Here is a 16,598-nt window from a genome sequence, read left to right as displayed (position 1 = left end):
CTATTTCCGCTTCGACTTAGTTGCTTAAGCGCATGCTTTGCCATTTAAGTGCAGTTTTCTACATCCAGCTGTAAGCTTTTTAGTTAGGTCAAGCATTAAATATTCCTAGAGTTCATGCTGCTGCCTGCCCCCCAGCTGATGGACACAGTCATTTCAAAATAAACATATGTCTGGCTTAAGCTCACGACAAATGTGTACACAACATTAGGCAGTAATAAATGCTGATGCCTGATGCTGTTTAGGCTCGGTTTGCTTAAGCCGCTTAGTTGCCGAAAATGTGTCTGCCTGTGGGCCAACAAATAAATAGACCGTGCTTGCAAAAATAACAGCAGTAGCAAGAGGAAGCAGCAGCCGCAGCGGCAATAACTTGTGTCCGTGCATAGACTGCTTTTCAACTCCATAAAATCCAATGGCACAAACAAAGCCAAAGGCGAAAAGCGAAATTTTATGCCCAAAGCGCGAAGATAAATAAATATAAATAACAAGCGAGCACACACACGACTAGCAAATACACTTGGCCAATAAAAAAAACATGACAACATGCTCACTGCTTGCTCACACTTAACATACCTTTTTAGCAGCAGCACAAAGTGTATAAAAAACAACAAACGCAATAATCATTAAACATGCCTCATTGCTGGGCCATTTTATGTATGCGACTTGAAGCTGACCAGCAACAGGGACAAGGATAGGGACATGAGCAGCGCCCAAATAAAAACTCGTGAATGAAATGTTTGTTAAATAATGTACTACATGGGTAATAAACGTTTTGTATGCATGCGTGCTATAAACGATAAAGCATAAGAGAATGCCAAAAAATATCAACAGCTGCAAAAATATGAATATATGAGTGAGTTAAACTTAGCGCCTAACAAAAATATAAGAAACTAATTTATAAATACGAAACTGGTTGCTGTTCATGTTCATATAACGTTGCGTATGCTTGTTACGACTGCTTGTTGGCCGTTACTCATTCGCCCCATTTGCCTTCGGCTAGAACGAAAGAGTTATTAAGGGCCGCAGTCGTGCTGACAGTTGTCCGGAAACAGTGTGTGCACTTGGACGCTAATATATTGCCTCATCATGTGCTTTATGTGCTGAATTGTTGTCCCCTTGTACTAGCTGTAGTAGTAGTCACTACAGTCCCTGGGCAAGCATTGTAAATTTTTGCCATTTTCAATGCTAACGAACTCTTTGGCATTGTATGTGTGTGTGTGTGCACCCTCTTAGCTGGCAGTCAACCCAGTGAGCCAGTGAGGCAGAGCAACATTAATTTCCATCAGTCAGTGTTGAATTTGCGCGCAGCAAATTTGAATTATGAACTCGAATTATGCGTTTCGAGCGCCTAATTGCCCAACTGCAATTGCATTGAAGCAGAAATTGACAGCAGCAGCTCATCAATGCGCGTTTGTTCTTCAGCAATTTGTAACACAGCATGCACTACACATAGTAATATAATAATATTACATATTTGTATGTAATGTACGACATGCATACATGGCGTACTTAGTTAATCAATATGGCTGACAGCAGCGCTGTTGCATGTTGCGCTAAGCTCAAGAGTGCAACTAACTGCGGCAGCTGCTGTCAGGGCCAAGCTGCAGCTCCCAAGTTATGAGCTTCATAAAAAAAAGTGGCATAAGCAACTTTAACTACAACAACAACAACAACGAGAACAAGAACAACTTGCGGCTCATATCACTTGTGTACACAAGTGCTAGCCACTTTTGTGGCATGTTGTTACCCACTTGCCACTTGCCGCATGCCACAGCGCTGGGTTGCTGGGCAACCGTGTGAAATTTTCCAAGTGCCTTGTTTGTTGCTACTTTTATGGCAGAGACTGTATGCTTATGCAGGTGTATGTGTGTCAGTGTGTGTGTGTGACTTCGTATTGAATTAACTTGAGTGGCTGGCGTGACCATCAGCGAGGCGCTCATGTGGCCAGTGCTTGGGATAAGCCTGTCATCTGCTCTCGTTAGCGCGCTAAGCAGTTTAATTATATCCAAGTGCACAGTTTGCTATTAACAATGCTTTAATTCTATAAAATTCAGGCGTCACTTGTTGCACATGCCGCAGACGACGCAAAGCCTCGTTGAAAAGTAAAATTATTAAAACTTTTTAAATTAAAAACTGGCACGACGACAAGTCGCTAAATGATGACAACGACGTTGCTGGCTCTGAAATCTGAATTAAGAGCGAGACAAAAAGTTAATTTATGCAATGAAGCAACTACAAGTGCAACTGCCACTGCAAACTAGTGGCAATGTCGTAGCCTAGTTACGAGCAGCTGTGGCAAGGTCCAAATAGTTGCCACTGCTATCAGCGGGTGGCGGCGGCGTCGGCGGCGTGTCGCGAACTCTCGAACTTTGTCTGTTGGCTGCAAACGGAACGGAACATGGAACGCCATATTAGATTCAAATGCATTTCCTGCCGGTAGACACCTCCCGTTTCCGTTTACTACGGTCCCTACCAGCAACAGGAAATGAACAACAAACTTTCCAATTGAGTTTTCCGCACGCTGTTTTAGTCGCTCTGTCTCTTTCGCTCCCACTCATTGCATTTTTGAACATATTTTATAGGCGTACGCACGCTGTGGACAAAGTTTTAACATCAATTTTGTTTATTTATATAGAGAAAATAGCGTTAGCAATTGTTGACTCTAATAGCGAGATGCGAGTTGAGCTTTGTGTGCAGCTTACACAACTGCAAACGAAATTAATTTCTAAACAAATGCTTTAGAACAAAGCACATAAATTTCTAAATCAGCCTAGTTACTAAGCCGATAACGTTGTCATTGCCACAGCTTTGTAAGCAGCATTAAAATAATGAAAATTGCGCTGTTGCCAGCAACACAAAAAAAAAATTAAAGACGGAAAGTAAAGCCATAACTTGTGCTGGCAGGCTAAATAAAAAGGCAACTGAAATAAATGCTGGAGCATTCGGCAGCGGTCATCTCAATCAATTTGCTTGCTCACACATACGCGCACAATAATACACACACACACATACACAGATGCATTGTAGTCGCTTGTTTTTTCTACAGCTACGTGAGTAACTTCTCTGAAATTCGTTAGCCGGAAATGGCAGCCATGACGGAAACGAAGACACATTGTAGCCAGCACAACGACAGCATAAATATATGTGTGTGTGTGTGTGTGTGTGCCACGTAAGCAGTTATTTGTCAACTGGCAAGCTCAGCCAGCGCCTATTGCTTTTTATGGCAATGTTTGTAGCTCAACAAAGCAACGGAAGTCGGCAAAAATTTCATTTAGTGCTCGGCAAATTAAATTGCAAAGAACTGATATAGAAATTATGTGAATATATATGCGTATTTATTTTGCAAAGCTTATAAAACGATTGGATGCTGAAGCTTTAACATTATTCGAACTTAATCTTTATGTGCATATTTACTTAAATGTGTTTAAATTAGCCTACAATACAAAAGGTAGTCGCCTTAAGCTTCTTTGCTCTTTTTTCTTCAGCCAACGCTTATACAATATTTCGCATACTAAGCACAAAATACTCACAACAATTAAAAAACAATATATATTAAGTAAACTTTGTATGTGCTGTAACTTGAGACTACTAAATGGTTGGCTTACATCTGAAAATACTTCCACTAAGCCCAATTCTATTGATTCGCTAACACTGTTACGAAACCAAATATCGAACAGACCATGAGCTTGTACATGTAAAGTATATGAGTATAGGCTAGTTAAAAATGGCGAGTTCCACTGCAAGGACCAGCGCTGACCCAAAGTGCAAGTACATAGCTCTCCGCTAGTTATTCGAAATATTGGTCTTTCCAAACGATATTGTTGCAGTGCTAGCAGATAGGATTGTTGATGTGTTGCCAAATAGGCGTAGCTGCTATTTAAGCGATTGCGATGTTCAAGCAATGTGGAGCTTTTAACAATAAGCAAACGTGGCCTTAACGCAGCTGGCAATAACTCTGGTTGGAAGTAACTAGAAACCTCTGCCTCGCCAACCATAATGCGTAGTGGTGTCCTTAGAAAGTCCTCGACTGTATTAATTTAATGTCCCATATGTGATGAGGTTATGAACGCCGATAAGTATGCAGACTTTGTGCTCCAGAGTAAAAAACAAGCTATCAGCACAGCAATATGTAGAATTTTGTAAGAGTCGGAGAAACGGCGAAAGATAGATTTATGCAATGCTTGCATAAAAAATGTTAAATAGATATAGTATGCGCCACGTAGTCCATTGCGCTTACACAGCTGCCAGCCAATGCCAAAAGCGAGCATTAAAATTACAAGTAAGCTGCCGCCAACTTTTACACAATATTTTAGTAGTATGAGCATGGGCTCTTCGGGCTGCCAAGGCACCATTAGGCAAGCCTTGATAAACTTAATTGAGAAAGAGCCTTTAATAATATCCGCCTTGTAGTAATGTGAATGCACACCTATCTCGGTTTCTGTGCGATCTGATATTAGCCGCTTAGTGTACATGTGATTGTCAATATTTGCCTTGGAAATTTTCTCCACTACCAGAGTGCCATTGATATGCTTAATATATGCGGAAACCAATAATCCAATAACACCACTCATCTGATTGTCATTACGCTTAAACGAAAGTAAGCTACTCAGCTATGATAGCTAATTGTTGATTTTGAAATACTTACATAGAATGCTATTGGCGCATCTTGAAAAACTGGCACTCTAAACAAGAATCCTTGCACATCCCTAACGTCAAGCATTCGCCAAGCATGGTGAACACCAATATGACTTATATTTAGTACTCTTACTTTTGGAAAGGGATTGTATGTAAAGAGTTCATGTTGCACAACATTATCAATTGATTTACGCTGAAATGTCAAGAGTACATTGACAAACTTGATTTGCCAACATAATTGAAAAAAATTGTGCATTTCCTGCTCCAATACAATGGAGCTCTTCACAATCAAAAGTATTCGTAGATTCTGGCGATAGCTTAAAGTTTGTTGTAGCGCATGCACTGTGTTTTCAATTTGCACTGAAAAGTTGTTTATAATAACAAAAACTAGAGACTTGCGCTTAAAGAAACGTAGGTTGAATGGCTTATTAAGATCATAACTCATACTAGGAATGTTCAAGTCTTCTGACAAGTGTGTATGCAAGTTTCGTTGCATTTGTTCATATGAGAAAACAATGGAGCAGTTGAAATGATAACGTGCTGCCAAATTCTCAGTAAGTTTAACAACGAATTGCCAATCATAATTGTTGCTATCGTTGGCTGGCAAGAATCTTTGCCAATATTGTTGTAATGTATTATTTTGTAGCTTTTGTTTTAATTGAATATTATAATTGTTACTATCGTTGGTTAATGCAAGCTTTAACAAAGCAATTAATAGACAAATTGTTAGCAGTCCGTAGCTATTTCCGTATCGCGCCATAGTGCTAGTTGAACTAAAGTTTTAAAGTCACACAAAAAGCGTAAGGGTCGATTATCTTTACTATTTTTAACAAGAAAGTGAGCAATTAGCACGTCAGTTAATTTTCTTCTAATGAGCGTTAATCGCATTTGCCTTACATTGCTATTGCAACACTTTTTACGTTATTAGTGTTAAATTAGCTATAAGAAGTAATTATGAAGTGCTCCCTCATCTGAGCTCCGCCCATGGCTAACTAAGCATTTTAATCTATATCTTGAAAGTTTTTTATTCATTATTTTTTGTGCTGTACTACAAGTTCTTAAATTCAATTAAATTTCAATTTATTGCTTTGGTTATCTTGTTAATAAATTAAATCAATTCTTATTTGTATTCAAACAAAGATTTAATTTGATTTCCTATTCTATTAATTTCGATTTTGTATTGCTTTAAATTGATTAAGACTTTCCTTAATTTCAATTCGTAGTCTGCTTAAACGCCTTTCTTCAATTTTATCCCAGCAACGCTTGTAAAATATTTCGCATATTAGACACAAAACAGACATTGCAATAAAAAACACATACAAATTCAGCAAATTGCGTATTTGCCGTAGCTTAAGACTAGTAAATGGTTGACTTACATCAGCAAACACCTCTACCAAGCCAAGCTTCATTGATTCTCCTAGACTGATTTTAAACCAATTTTTGAAAATACCGGCTGCGATGGTATTCAAGTGAAAAGAGTTTAAGCTGTTCAAAAAAGGCGAATTCCATGGCATGGGCCAGCGCTTAGCCAAGGTGGGAGTGCAAAGCTTATCAGTTACTCGAAATAATGGTCTTCTTAAACGATGTTGTTGCAGGGCTAACAAACTGGATTGCTGATCTGTTGCCAAATAGGCAAAACTGGTATTTAAATGATCGCGATGTTCATGTAATGTGGAGCTATTAACGATGAACAAACGTGGCTTTAACGCAGCTGGCAATAGCTCTGGTGTAAAATACATAGAAACCTCTGCCTCTCCAACCATAATGCGTAATGGTGTCCTCAGAAAATCCTCGACTGTGTTGATTTGATGTCCCACTTGTGTGGAGGTTATAAATGCTGATAAGTATGCAGACATTGCACTCCAGAATAGAAAACAATCCATAAGCACAGAAAAATGCAGAACTTTGTATGCGTCTGAGAATCGACGAAGAATAGACTTACCCAATGCTTGCATAAAAAATGTTAAATAGATATAGTATACGCCACGTAGTCCATTGCGCTTACACAGCTGCCAGCCAATGCCAAAAGCAAGCATAAAAATTAAGAGAAAGCTGCCACCAATTCGTACACAATATTTTAGTACTATGAGCATGGGCTCTTCCGTCTGCCAAGGCACCATTAGGCAAGCCTTCACATTTGTAATTGCCAAAGAGCTTTCGATTGAACTCAATTCGAAGAAATCTGGACGCACACCAATCTCTATATCTCTGCGCTCCGAGACTAACATATTGGCGTATAGATAACTGTCAATATTTGCCTTGGAAATTTTCTCCACTACAAGAGTGCCATTGATATGTTTAATATATGAGGAAACCAATAATCCTATAACACCACTCATCTGGTTGTTATGACGCTTAAAATAAAAGAAACTTGTAAGCTATTATTGCTTATTTGTTGTTTTCAAATACTTACATAGAATGCCATGGGCGGATCTTGAAAAACGGGCACTTTAAACGCAAATCCTTGCACATCACTAACATCAAGCATTTCCCAAGTATAGTTAACACCAATATGGCTTAAGTTCACTAACCTTACTTTTGGAAATGGATTGTATGTAAAGAGTTCATGTTGCACAACATTATTATTTGATATACGCTGAAATGTTAGTAGTATATTGACAAACTTGCGTTGCCAACACAGTTTAAATAAATCTTTTATTTCTTGCTCAGTTACAATAGAGCTCTTAACAATTAAAATGATGCGCAGATTCTGGCGATAACATAACGTATGCTTAAGCATATTCATTGTGGCATTAATTTCAACTGAAAAGTTGTTTATGTTTACAAAAACTAGCGCCTTTTGTTTAAAGAAACGAAAGTCGAATTGCTTGTGCAGATCGTAACTCATACTAGGAATATGTAGATCGCCGGACAAATATCGTTGCAGAGCTTGTTGTTGTATTTCGTCTTGATATGCGAAAATAAATGATGAGTTAAAATGATAACGTGCTGACAAGTTCTCCGTAAGTTTAAAAACAAATTGCAAATCATAATTGTTGTTCTCATTTGGTAAGAAGAATTTATCCAAAGATCTCTTAGTATTATGCTGCAGCTTTTGTTCAGAATCAGAATTGTTATTATCGTTGGCTAATACAAGATTGTACACTAAATATAATAGACAAAGTCCGCAGATATAACTGTATCGCCTCATAGCGATTAGTGAACTAATTTCCTGTAAGCTTAAGCCAACGGTTAGGGGTTGTTAAGTTTTATTTTTAACAAGCACGTAATTATCACACTACTTCTTTTTTTCTAATTAATTTCAAACACATTTACTTTTCTGTCTTACTTTTTATATTGTAAGTGCAATTATATAACTTTTAAGACATTTGTTTAATATTATGTACTAAACATTAATGGTGCAAAAAGTTTCCTCATTGCCAGGCCAAGACTCTTTTAGTTGAATTCCTTAGCCATCGTCTCTGCCTATTGGCTCTGTGATTTACAAACAATTTATACAAAATCTCAATGCACAAACACAAGACGCATAAAAAGCATAAAATCAAATATAACAAAAATACAAATTTCAATTCAGACATTTTTATAACCAAATTGGGAGTCACATCGTGAAACAGTTCGACTTGGCCCATTTTCAACGCATGATGCGAACTCTCTGATGACCACTTGGCAATAAGCCCAGCACTTCTTGAGTATGTATAAAAATCCTGCAGACCTTTATAAAATGGCGAGTTCCATTGTATGGGCATGCGTAAAAGATCAGCGGGTGTGCATAACTCGGGACCGGCAAGACGAAATATAGGCTGCCTTTTAAAATATTGCATATTAAGCAGCTGCACGATATCGAGAGTGGCGAAATAGGCAAAGCTAACATTTAGACGATTGCGATGTGCTTTCAATATGGACATGTCGACAACCAGCAGACGCTGCCTTAGAGCTGCAGGCATTAAGCCAGAATCGAAGTACATTTCAAACTCTGTTTTAGTTAGCATAATGTGCAGGTTGCTCTTCAGCAAGGCGTCGACTGTATTGATTTCATTGCTGAACTGGTTCGAGCTAATTATGGCGGATATGGTCGCACTTCTTATAAGCCAAAGCAGAAAACAGCCGAAAAGCATGCCCAAATGCACAAACTTGTAAGCAGTGGACAAGCTTTGAAACTTTAGCATGGATTGCATGAAAAAGGCAACGAGTGTTAAGTATACGCCATGCAGCCATTGCTTGTTGTATAGCTGCCAGCCCAAGGGAATAATTACTATGAACAACAAAAGCAAATACGCTGGCCGTAGCAGACTGTACATAAATAATGCCATGAGATCTCTATCCCGTTGACAAGGCAGCATGAGACAATTCCTGATATGGGTAAAGAAAAATATGCCATCTGTAAGATTCGAACGGGTAGTTAGCTGTGTGAACGGTATAATGCCGATCTCGAAGTCTCCCTCTGCCACCGCCTGCAGTATGAAGTTATAATCGTAATTGTGTTTCATTGTGGTGTCTATTCGCAGTGTGCCATTAATGTATGTAGCGTATTCTGCCAACAGCATTGCTGAGATGCCACGCAGCGGCTTGTCATTCAGCTAAAAGCAGTTGAGTTAGTGCTTAAGTTTGCTTATTAAGCGTCAATTTACTTACATTAAAACCTAGTGGCAATAACTGATTTGCAGGTATGCGAAACTCAAATCCGCGCACATCGCTAACATCGAGCGGCTGCCACTTGTAGTTAACACCCAAGTTGGTAACATTGAGTAGCTGCAGCTTGGGAAACGGCGTATAGCTATAGAGCTCATCAGCCAATTGGCGCTTGAACGTTATAAGCACATTGACAAACTTGCGACGCCAGCACAACTCGAAGAAGTGCACAAGTTCGTCCTTAGACATAACACAGCTCTTAACTATAAAGAGTATACGCAGATTGTGACGAAATTTGAGTGTTGTGCTTAGAGTTGTCAACATAGTTTCCACACTATGCAGATGCTCGAGGCTGACAAAAGCTAAGCCATTATTTGTAAATACGCTGTGTGTTGAAACATTATTGTGTATATCCATTATGACAATTGGCTGGCTTAGATTCTCGCACAAAATGCGCTCCAATGAACGTTCAAGTGTAGTTGCTGCTGCTTGACGTTCAGTTGCAATCGAAATGAAACAGTTGATTTCATAACGCGCAACTAAATTGATTGTTAGATTTGTAACGAAGCCAACATCATACTGCTCAGAGCTGCTAACAGGCCGCAACAGGCATAAAGTCAGCAATATGCCGCAACTAAATGTTTTCAGCATGTTGAGCTAAAGTCTACTGAGCATACGACGCCGCTAATCAAATGAGCTGCACATAAAATAAGTTCAAAGTCATGCAGTGTAAGTGGCAGCAAATAAATGTCAATTAATTGGTTTAATTTGCCTGCTTAGTATGTGAATGCACAGCTGCTACACTAAATGCGTTGCTTAAAGTTAAGAAAATTTAAAAGCTACAAATTCCAGCTCTGAGCTGTTCGTGTTCAATGTTTTTGCAGTCACCTTTTTCTTTATTTTGTCAAGCGCATACGTGACTATTAGTGCTACATTTGGTTTTAGTTTCCATGGAGAGTTGCTGAGCTAAATATTACGTAGCCGCACACGTAGTAGTGAACATGTAATCCATATCAACATAATTATTACGTTTTCAGCAAATAGCAAGACTAGTATAAACAACGTATGCCAGCTACTACGTTGACAAAAGTAAACAATCTATCATATTTGCCTTTTAATAAGCTTGTCCAACAATGGCAGCCTTTATATGCTATGTGTGTGTGTGTGTGTGTGTGTGCGTAAGGACGCTGTACTCTGTTGTCAGCATATACAGCAAACAAATCGAGTAGCTGTCGAACAAACTTTAAGTAGCTATACAACATTTTGTAATGCGAACATTTTGGTATATTTTGATTTATTTGGCATTGCTGTCTACGCAGAAAATCAATTTGGTTTACAAAGTACTGCATGTGATTAAACTAAGCCGAAAAAGAAATGATATCCACAGCATGCAGCGTTTTGCTGCTATAAATAACGCCACAAGTAAATGTCCATCATGGGCAAACGCTGCGTATGTGTGATCTGTGTCAGTTTCAGCATCTTCGTTGGCTGTAACAATGAGTAAAACGTGCGGCTCGTTTGTCACGTAGCAAGTCAGTAAATTGCAATAAACTCGTCCTGTCGACATTTAATAGAAATAAGTGCGAGCTGCTAAGGAGCTACACACACATACATATACATATACATATATGCTATGCTTGTAATGGTTTTTGGATAACGAATGGATTTATTTTAAAAACGTGTGCTTAAGCCTGTTAAATTAAATAAATAGTATAGCATTGTTAAAGTGCAGGGTTTTTTTTGTTGCTTTATGCGTAAATCCAATTTATTTATTTAGCTTTACGTGATGCATTATTGGATCTGTCAGATAAAGTTTAATGCGCTTTGATGCGCGAGAGCATTTGCCTTAGCCACATATTGCAAATTGTAAAATTGCCATAATTGTCATTGAAAGCCATTTGTGAGGCCATTGGAAAACATTTTAAATCATTCTGAGGTAGCACACGGCGGTTTTTAACTGCCACCAATGCTGGGAGAGTATGCAAAAAAAATCCAATTATGTTGAAGCACGTATTTTCCATTAAGCAAACAGCAGTCAACTGATAGCCCCCTGAAGTGTGGAGAAAGGGGTAGCGGCTGATACCTTATGTGGAATCGCCAAATGACCATGCAGGCGGGCTTAAACGTGTTTAATGAATTTGCTTGCTTTTTTAACAATTAAGGACATCAATGCTGGCCGATCAGCTGCTGCGCTTAAACTGAAGACTCCAGCGCACACACATATACAGACACATACATGGCCATTTTTTTGTGCTCACACATGGCAACGTACTTGACATTTCAATTTCCGTGCAACAACAACAACAACATAGACAATGGCAGCAACAATGACAACAAGTAGCGTAGCAGCAAACGAAAAAATATAAAAATGTAGTAGAAGAAGAAGAAGCAGCAAGCAGAGCAGTGTAGCCAATTTCATACGGAGCAAAGAGTCGCAAAGTTGCTTTCAATTACCCAGTCAGGACACGCTTGGTGCATTTTGCTTTTGTTTTTTGCATGCCCGTACCACGAGCACGCCCCCAACTTGAACTTTTGTCCGTCGTCCAGTTTGTGCGCAGTCTATTCACATTTTACGCTTTGTTACTGGCCCGCAACCCTCAACAACAACGACAAGCGACGGCTGCACTTTATTATGCTCACAAAAATATAAGACGCACACTTGTCAGTGACGCAGAGCAGAGCAGCGCAGCGCAGCGACGCAGGTGGAAGCTAAGGGTTGCAGGTGCAATGGCCACTTCACAGCTGAAGTGGACAGGCGCAAGCTGCCAAGTGGCATTAATAACAAAAGGCTGTTGAGATAGGGATAAGCTGCTTGCCGCTCTAGCCGTTCCTTTTGGATGGATGGAGTTGCTATGTGTGTGCAGCTTCCATCTCTCAATCTTAAGTTATGCTAATTTACTTTTATCGCTTCGCCGGCAAAGTCAATTTGATTGTAATTTTGCACACTCAACGCAGTTTTAGTTTTATTTCCGTCAACGCGTTTTCAATTTGCCACCGCCGCCGTCACTGCGCTGTTGCCGCATTTTCATGAGAAATAATTTAATTTGCCTTCTTCACTTCGACGTCCACTTTCCAAACTTTGCTTTACTTATTTCCTTTCGGCGTCTGTACACCCCACTCCCCGCTCTAGCTTACATCTCTCATCTGCAGCTGTCTGACTCTGCGTCGTGTATCATTTGAAAATTCAAAGCTCGTACTTTTTTCATTATTGAAAAGCGGGAAGGAAAAGTTGAAACGAGCGCATAAAATAGCCATTGAAAGTAGCTGACGGTCAGACGCTTTGAAATAATGCGGATTGCGTTTTGGCCGCTCCCGCTGCTTGCTGCTTGGCCGGACACGTAGTCTGCCCACATTGACGCTTCCAGGCAATGGGCTTTAAGTGGAAAAAAGGTTTTGTCACGGCTAAGCACTTTTAAAATTCACTGGGGTCAGCACAGAGCACAGAGCGAAGCGCGCAGCTGTTGCCCCACTGGCTACAAACCACAATGAGATATTCGCTGCTTTCTTTCTTTTTTATAAACATGGCGCATCAAAGGGAATTATGGACTTATGCAGAACTTCAAACAGCTCGAAAATAAATAATATTTGCCCACTTCAATTGTTAAATGTTATTGATTGAGCAAACAGCAAGCGCGAGTTTTAATGCAGCTGACTTTGGCATACAACAAAGGCAAAGCAAGCCAAAGTATAACCCATAGAATTGCTAACAGTTTTGGCTCACAAATTTAATGAAATTTGTAAGTTAAAAGATTTAATAAAGTTACCTAGTTAGCAATTTACTGAGTATTTCATAGCTGGGCTTGCGTTTTGCCAAGCTACAAACTTTTAAGAGCGTGAAATTAGTGAAATTATTATATAATTTGAGAACTTAATTTAAATATAAATTGAATATAGCATTTAAAGTTAAGCTTAAGGCAAGCAGCGTCACCTTATGTCGACATTAATCATAACGAGCACACAATTGCTTATTCCCTTTGACTGTCATGACTTTTTATATGACTGCAAATGAAAGGAACGCAATGACAGTCGTCGTATATATAGCAAAAGTTATAGACATGCAAACTAAGCAGCGCACACAGCAATGAAAGGCACCGCATGAAGTTTTGATATCATTAAAGGCCACTTATGTGTCAAATGCAACTGCCTCAGAGGACACAAATACACAGAGATAAAGAGAAAGGGAGAGGGATACAGAGACAGAGACAGAGACAGAGACAGAGACAGGACTGCGTCTGTCTACGGGCTACGACATACTTAAATGCCATTGAATTGAAGTTCACTTGACAAGTAATGCTGGCGTAACATACACACACACACACACACATACATACAAAGCACATAAGTACAGCCATCTTTACTCTCTCTCACACACACATACATACAAAGACAGCTTTGATTCAACTACAACTTGATGCACAAAGGCGACTTCACAGCAGCTGTCAAATGCGGCTGCAATGATTTAGGCTCTTGGGGCAGCACTCAAGTATATATATATATATATGCTTTAATCGATTTAGTAGTAGTGTATTTAGCTGTCATCATTTTTATTGCTTGCTAAACTTAGCTAACAAGTGATTTGTCATTGTGTGCATATGACATCGAAGTTTGTTGCATAATATTCATAATTGCATTGCCTCGCATACGCATCAACGGAAATTGCGTGGCGCCAACGAGGCGTTGTCAATAATTGCCACACACCATGATAGACAGACGTCTCCTGTCTGCTGTCAACTAACTTGCAACGTTCGGTTCGATGTGCAGCCACATGGCAATTATGTTGCCACCCAGGCTATGCATGAGAATCCAGCGCACGCATTAATTATGTTACTTTCATTAACAAACAAACTACAAGCCAGCGATTTAATGCAATTTAATTAAGCTCATTATTCAAGCGGCCGCTCGCTGAGCAATTCGTTCCTTAGTTAATAAAATAATTATTATGCCGCTGCAGCAATAAAATCTAATGAAGCGTAACAAATTGTGTGCAATGAACGCACTCAACAGCCAAATGGCATAAGTCAGCGCAACCCACACCCAAACCAAGCGGGTGTATTTTTTAGCATTATTCTATTATTTTTGCTGGCGCCAAAAATCTGTAGCAATTTCAAATCTAATTATATTCGAAACTTTGTGCTGCATGCTGCAAAAAGTTGGGCAAAGTGCATGCCCAAAATATTATCACCCGTACAAATTTCACCTGCAGCAATTAACACTTTTCCCTGAGCTCTCGCCATAACGAGATTACGGGCGGCGGCGGCGGCGGCGTGCTCAACAAGTGTCCAAGGCAAACTTCGCTACGCTTTTGTTGTTGTAATATAATAAAGCGCTTATTAAATTCTATGCTCTGTGCTGTGTGTGCTGCGAGCAACCCACAAAATTGCTGTACGGGTCTGGCCACAAGCAAACACTTGGCAGTGCCAAAGCCCCGCCTTGGCCATAGACAGAGTCGCCTTAACCGCTGCTCTATTTCTTGCCTCCATGATAATGATGCGGTTTGGCTAGCACAATTTTGTTTGGCCTCAGCCCTGCTGCCTGCCTGCGCCATCCTGTTGTGGTTGCTACGGCACTTCGGAGCCGGAGCCGTAGCCAAGCAGACAATGCCAGGCAGAAAGTTTTTCATGTACAAGCAACACTTTCACCCCATGTTGTTATCGCTGTTGCTGTTGCTGCTGCTGCTGCTGCTGCTGCTGCTTGTGCGGCAAGTTGTGCGTGGGTGAATTTAATAATTTGCAATTTCGGCACTTGATTGTTGTGGGTGTAATTATTTTGAAATGACACAAAACGCAAATTATGAGCTGTAGTTTATTTAGCGGCAATGTTCATGTTCAAATTAATGTTGTGCATTTAAATGAAAACACTTCTTTTTGCTAATCTCCTTAAGCCCTGCAAATATAATTTATATATTTAGTTAGTATATGTTGGCAAAACTGCGGCGGCTACTTACGTGGCAGCTTTTCATTGTAGCGCTTGCAGCTGGCCACAGCCATGAAGCATTCATTATCAAACTCCAAGCACTTGACGCCATCCGTGGCAAATGTGGCATGCAAGTACTTGGGGCATTTGATAATATGACAATTGCGTGGCGCACGAGTTGTGGCAGGCACTACATCCCATATGGTAGTGCGATTAGTGGAGCTGTCTACAAAGCCGCCGCCGCCCCCCAGCAAGTTAAACTCCGCCGCTGGGCTGCTGGGCGTGGGATAGATATAATTTGTGCCCAGGTTGTCTTCATGCACTGGAGTTTCATATAGAAGCGGCTCATCGAAGCCAAAGTAAGTTGCATCTGCTACTAAATTAGTGTCCGGCGGTGGCAAGTAGGGCTCCAGTCCAAAGCTGCGTATAAGATAATTGTAGATTATAAAGAAATTGGCCACCATCGTTGTCGTCAGTGTAAGTTGCTGAGTTGCTGAGCGCTAAGAGCCGACTAAATGCTAAAGCTATAATTGAATTTCTGCTGGCTAGCTGGCTGGCTGGCTGGCTTGCTGTCTTAAAGTTTTTAATAGCCGACAAGTTCACAGCAGAGCGCGTAATAGCGCTATAATGTTTAGATTAATTCTCGCTTTTTAAATTACATAATTACACGTAAAAAGTACGAAACAGTAAAGCCAAAGCGAGTGAGAGAGTCGCGTAGTAATTGCCCACAGCACATTAAATAGATTTATGGCTATAAGCGTTAGCATATACAGTTGGCCAAGAATCTTCTGATGGGAGAACACGCTTGCTGTACTACTAAGTGTGAATATACTTTTTATTATGATTATGGTTTTGGTTTCGAAACTAAGACCAAAGCTTTAAAGGTCAAATAATTGGTTACAAGCAATTTGCTTAAATTTATGCTTTTGCACATAAATTTAATTATGTTCAAGTGTTTTGTGTGCCATTTAATCTTTACTATTATTTATTAATTGCTGCATGAATTATATATTTCTATAAATAAGCGCCGAAACTGTTTTGTTGTGTTTTGTATAGCTGCCAGCTAAAAGCCATAAAAGCCCATAAATTCTAAAATAAATACCAAGATAAGCAGCCCGCCAGCCTAAATGATGCCATTTTTGTGTTGTCAAAGCTCACACAAAACAAATTTGTTAAAAGCCGGCGACGACGACGGCGGGCCGCACGAAAAGGCAGCGCAGCAACAGGACGACTAAATATGCATGCATATGTATTTGTATTTGTATCTGTGTATGTGTACACCCAAGGGAAACTTCAAGAGCTGTGCTTTGTGTGCGCCTTTGCCCAAAGGCTGCCTCGTTGATGTGCTTGCCAAATTATAACGATTTTGTAATTTATTAAAGAGCTCTCTGCATAAACGAGCAACATTTATTGCTGTTGCCGTCTCAAGTAGCCCGCTGCTAAGTTTAGACCAAAGTCTTGAG

This window comes from Drosophila busckii, chromosome 3R (genome assembly GCF_011750605.1).
Source record: "Drosophila busckii strain San Diego stock center, stock number 13000-0081.31 chromosome 3R, ASM1175060v1, whole genome shotgun sequence".
Classification (NCBI taxonomy): Eukaryota; Metazoa; Arthropoda; class Insecta; order Diptera; family Drosophilidae; genus Drosophila; species Drosophila busckii.
Note: the sequence above shows the minus strand (reverse complement) of the source record.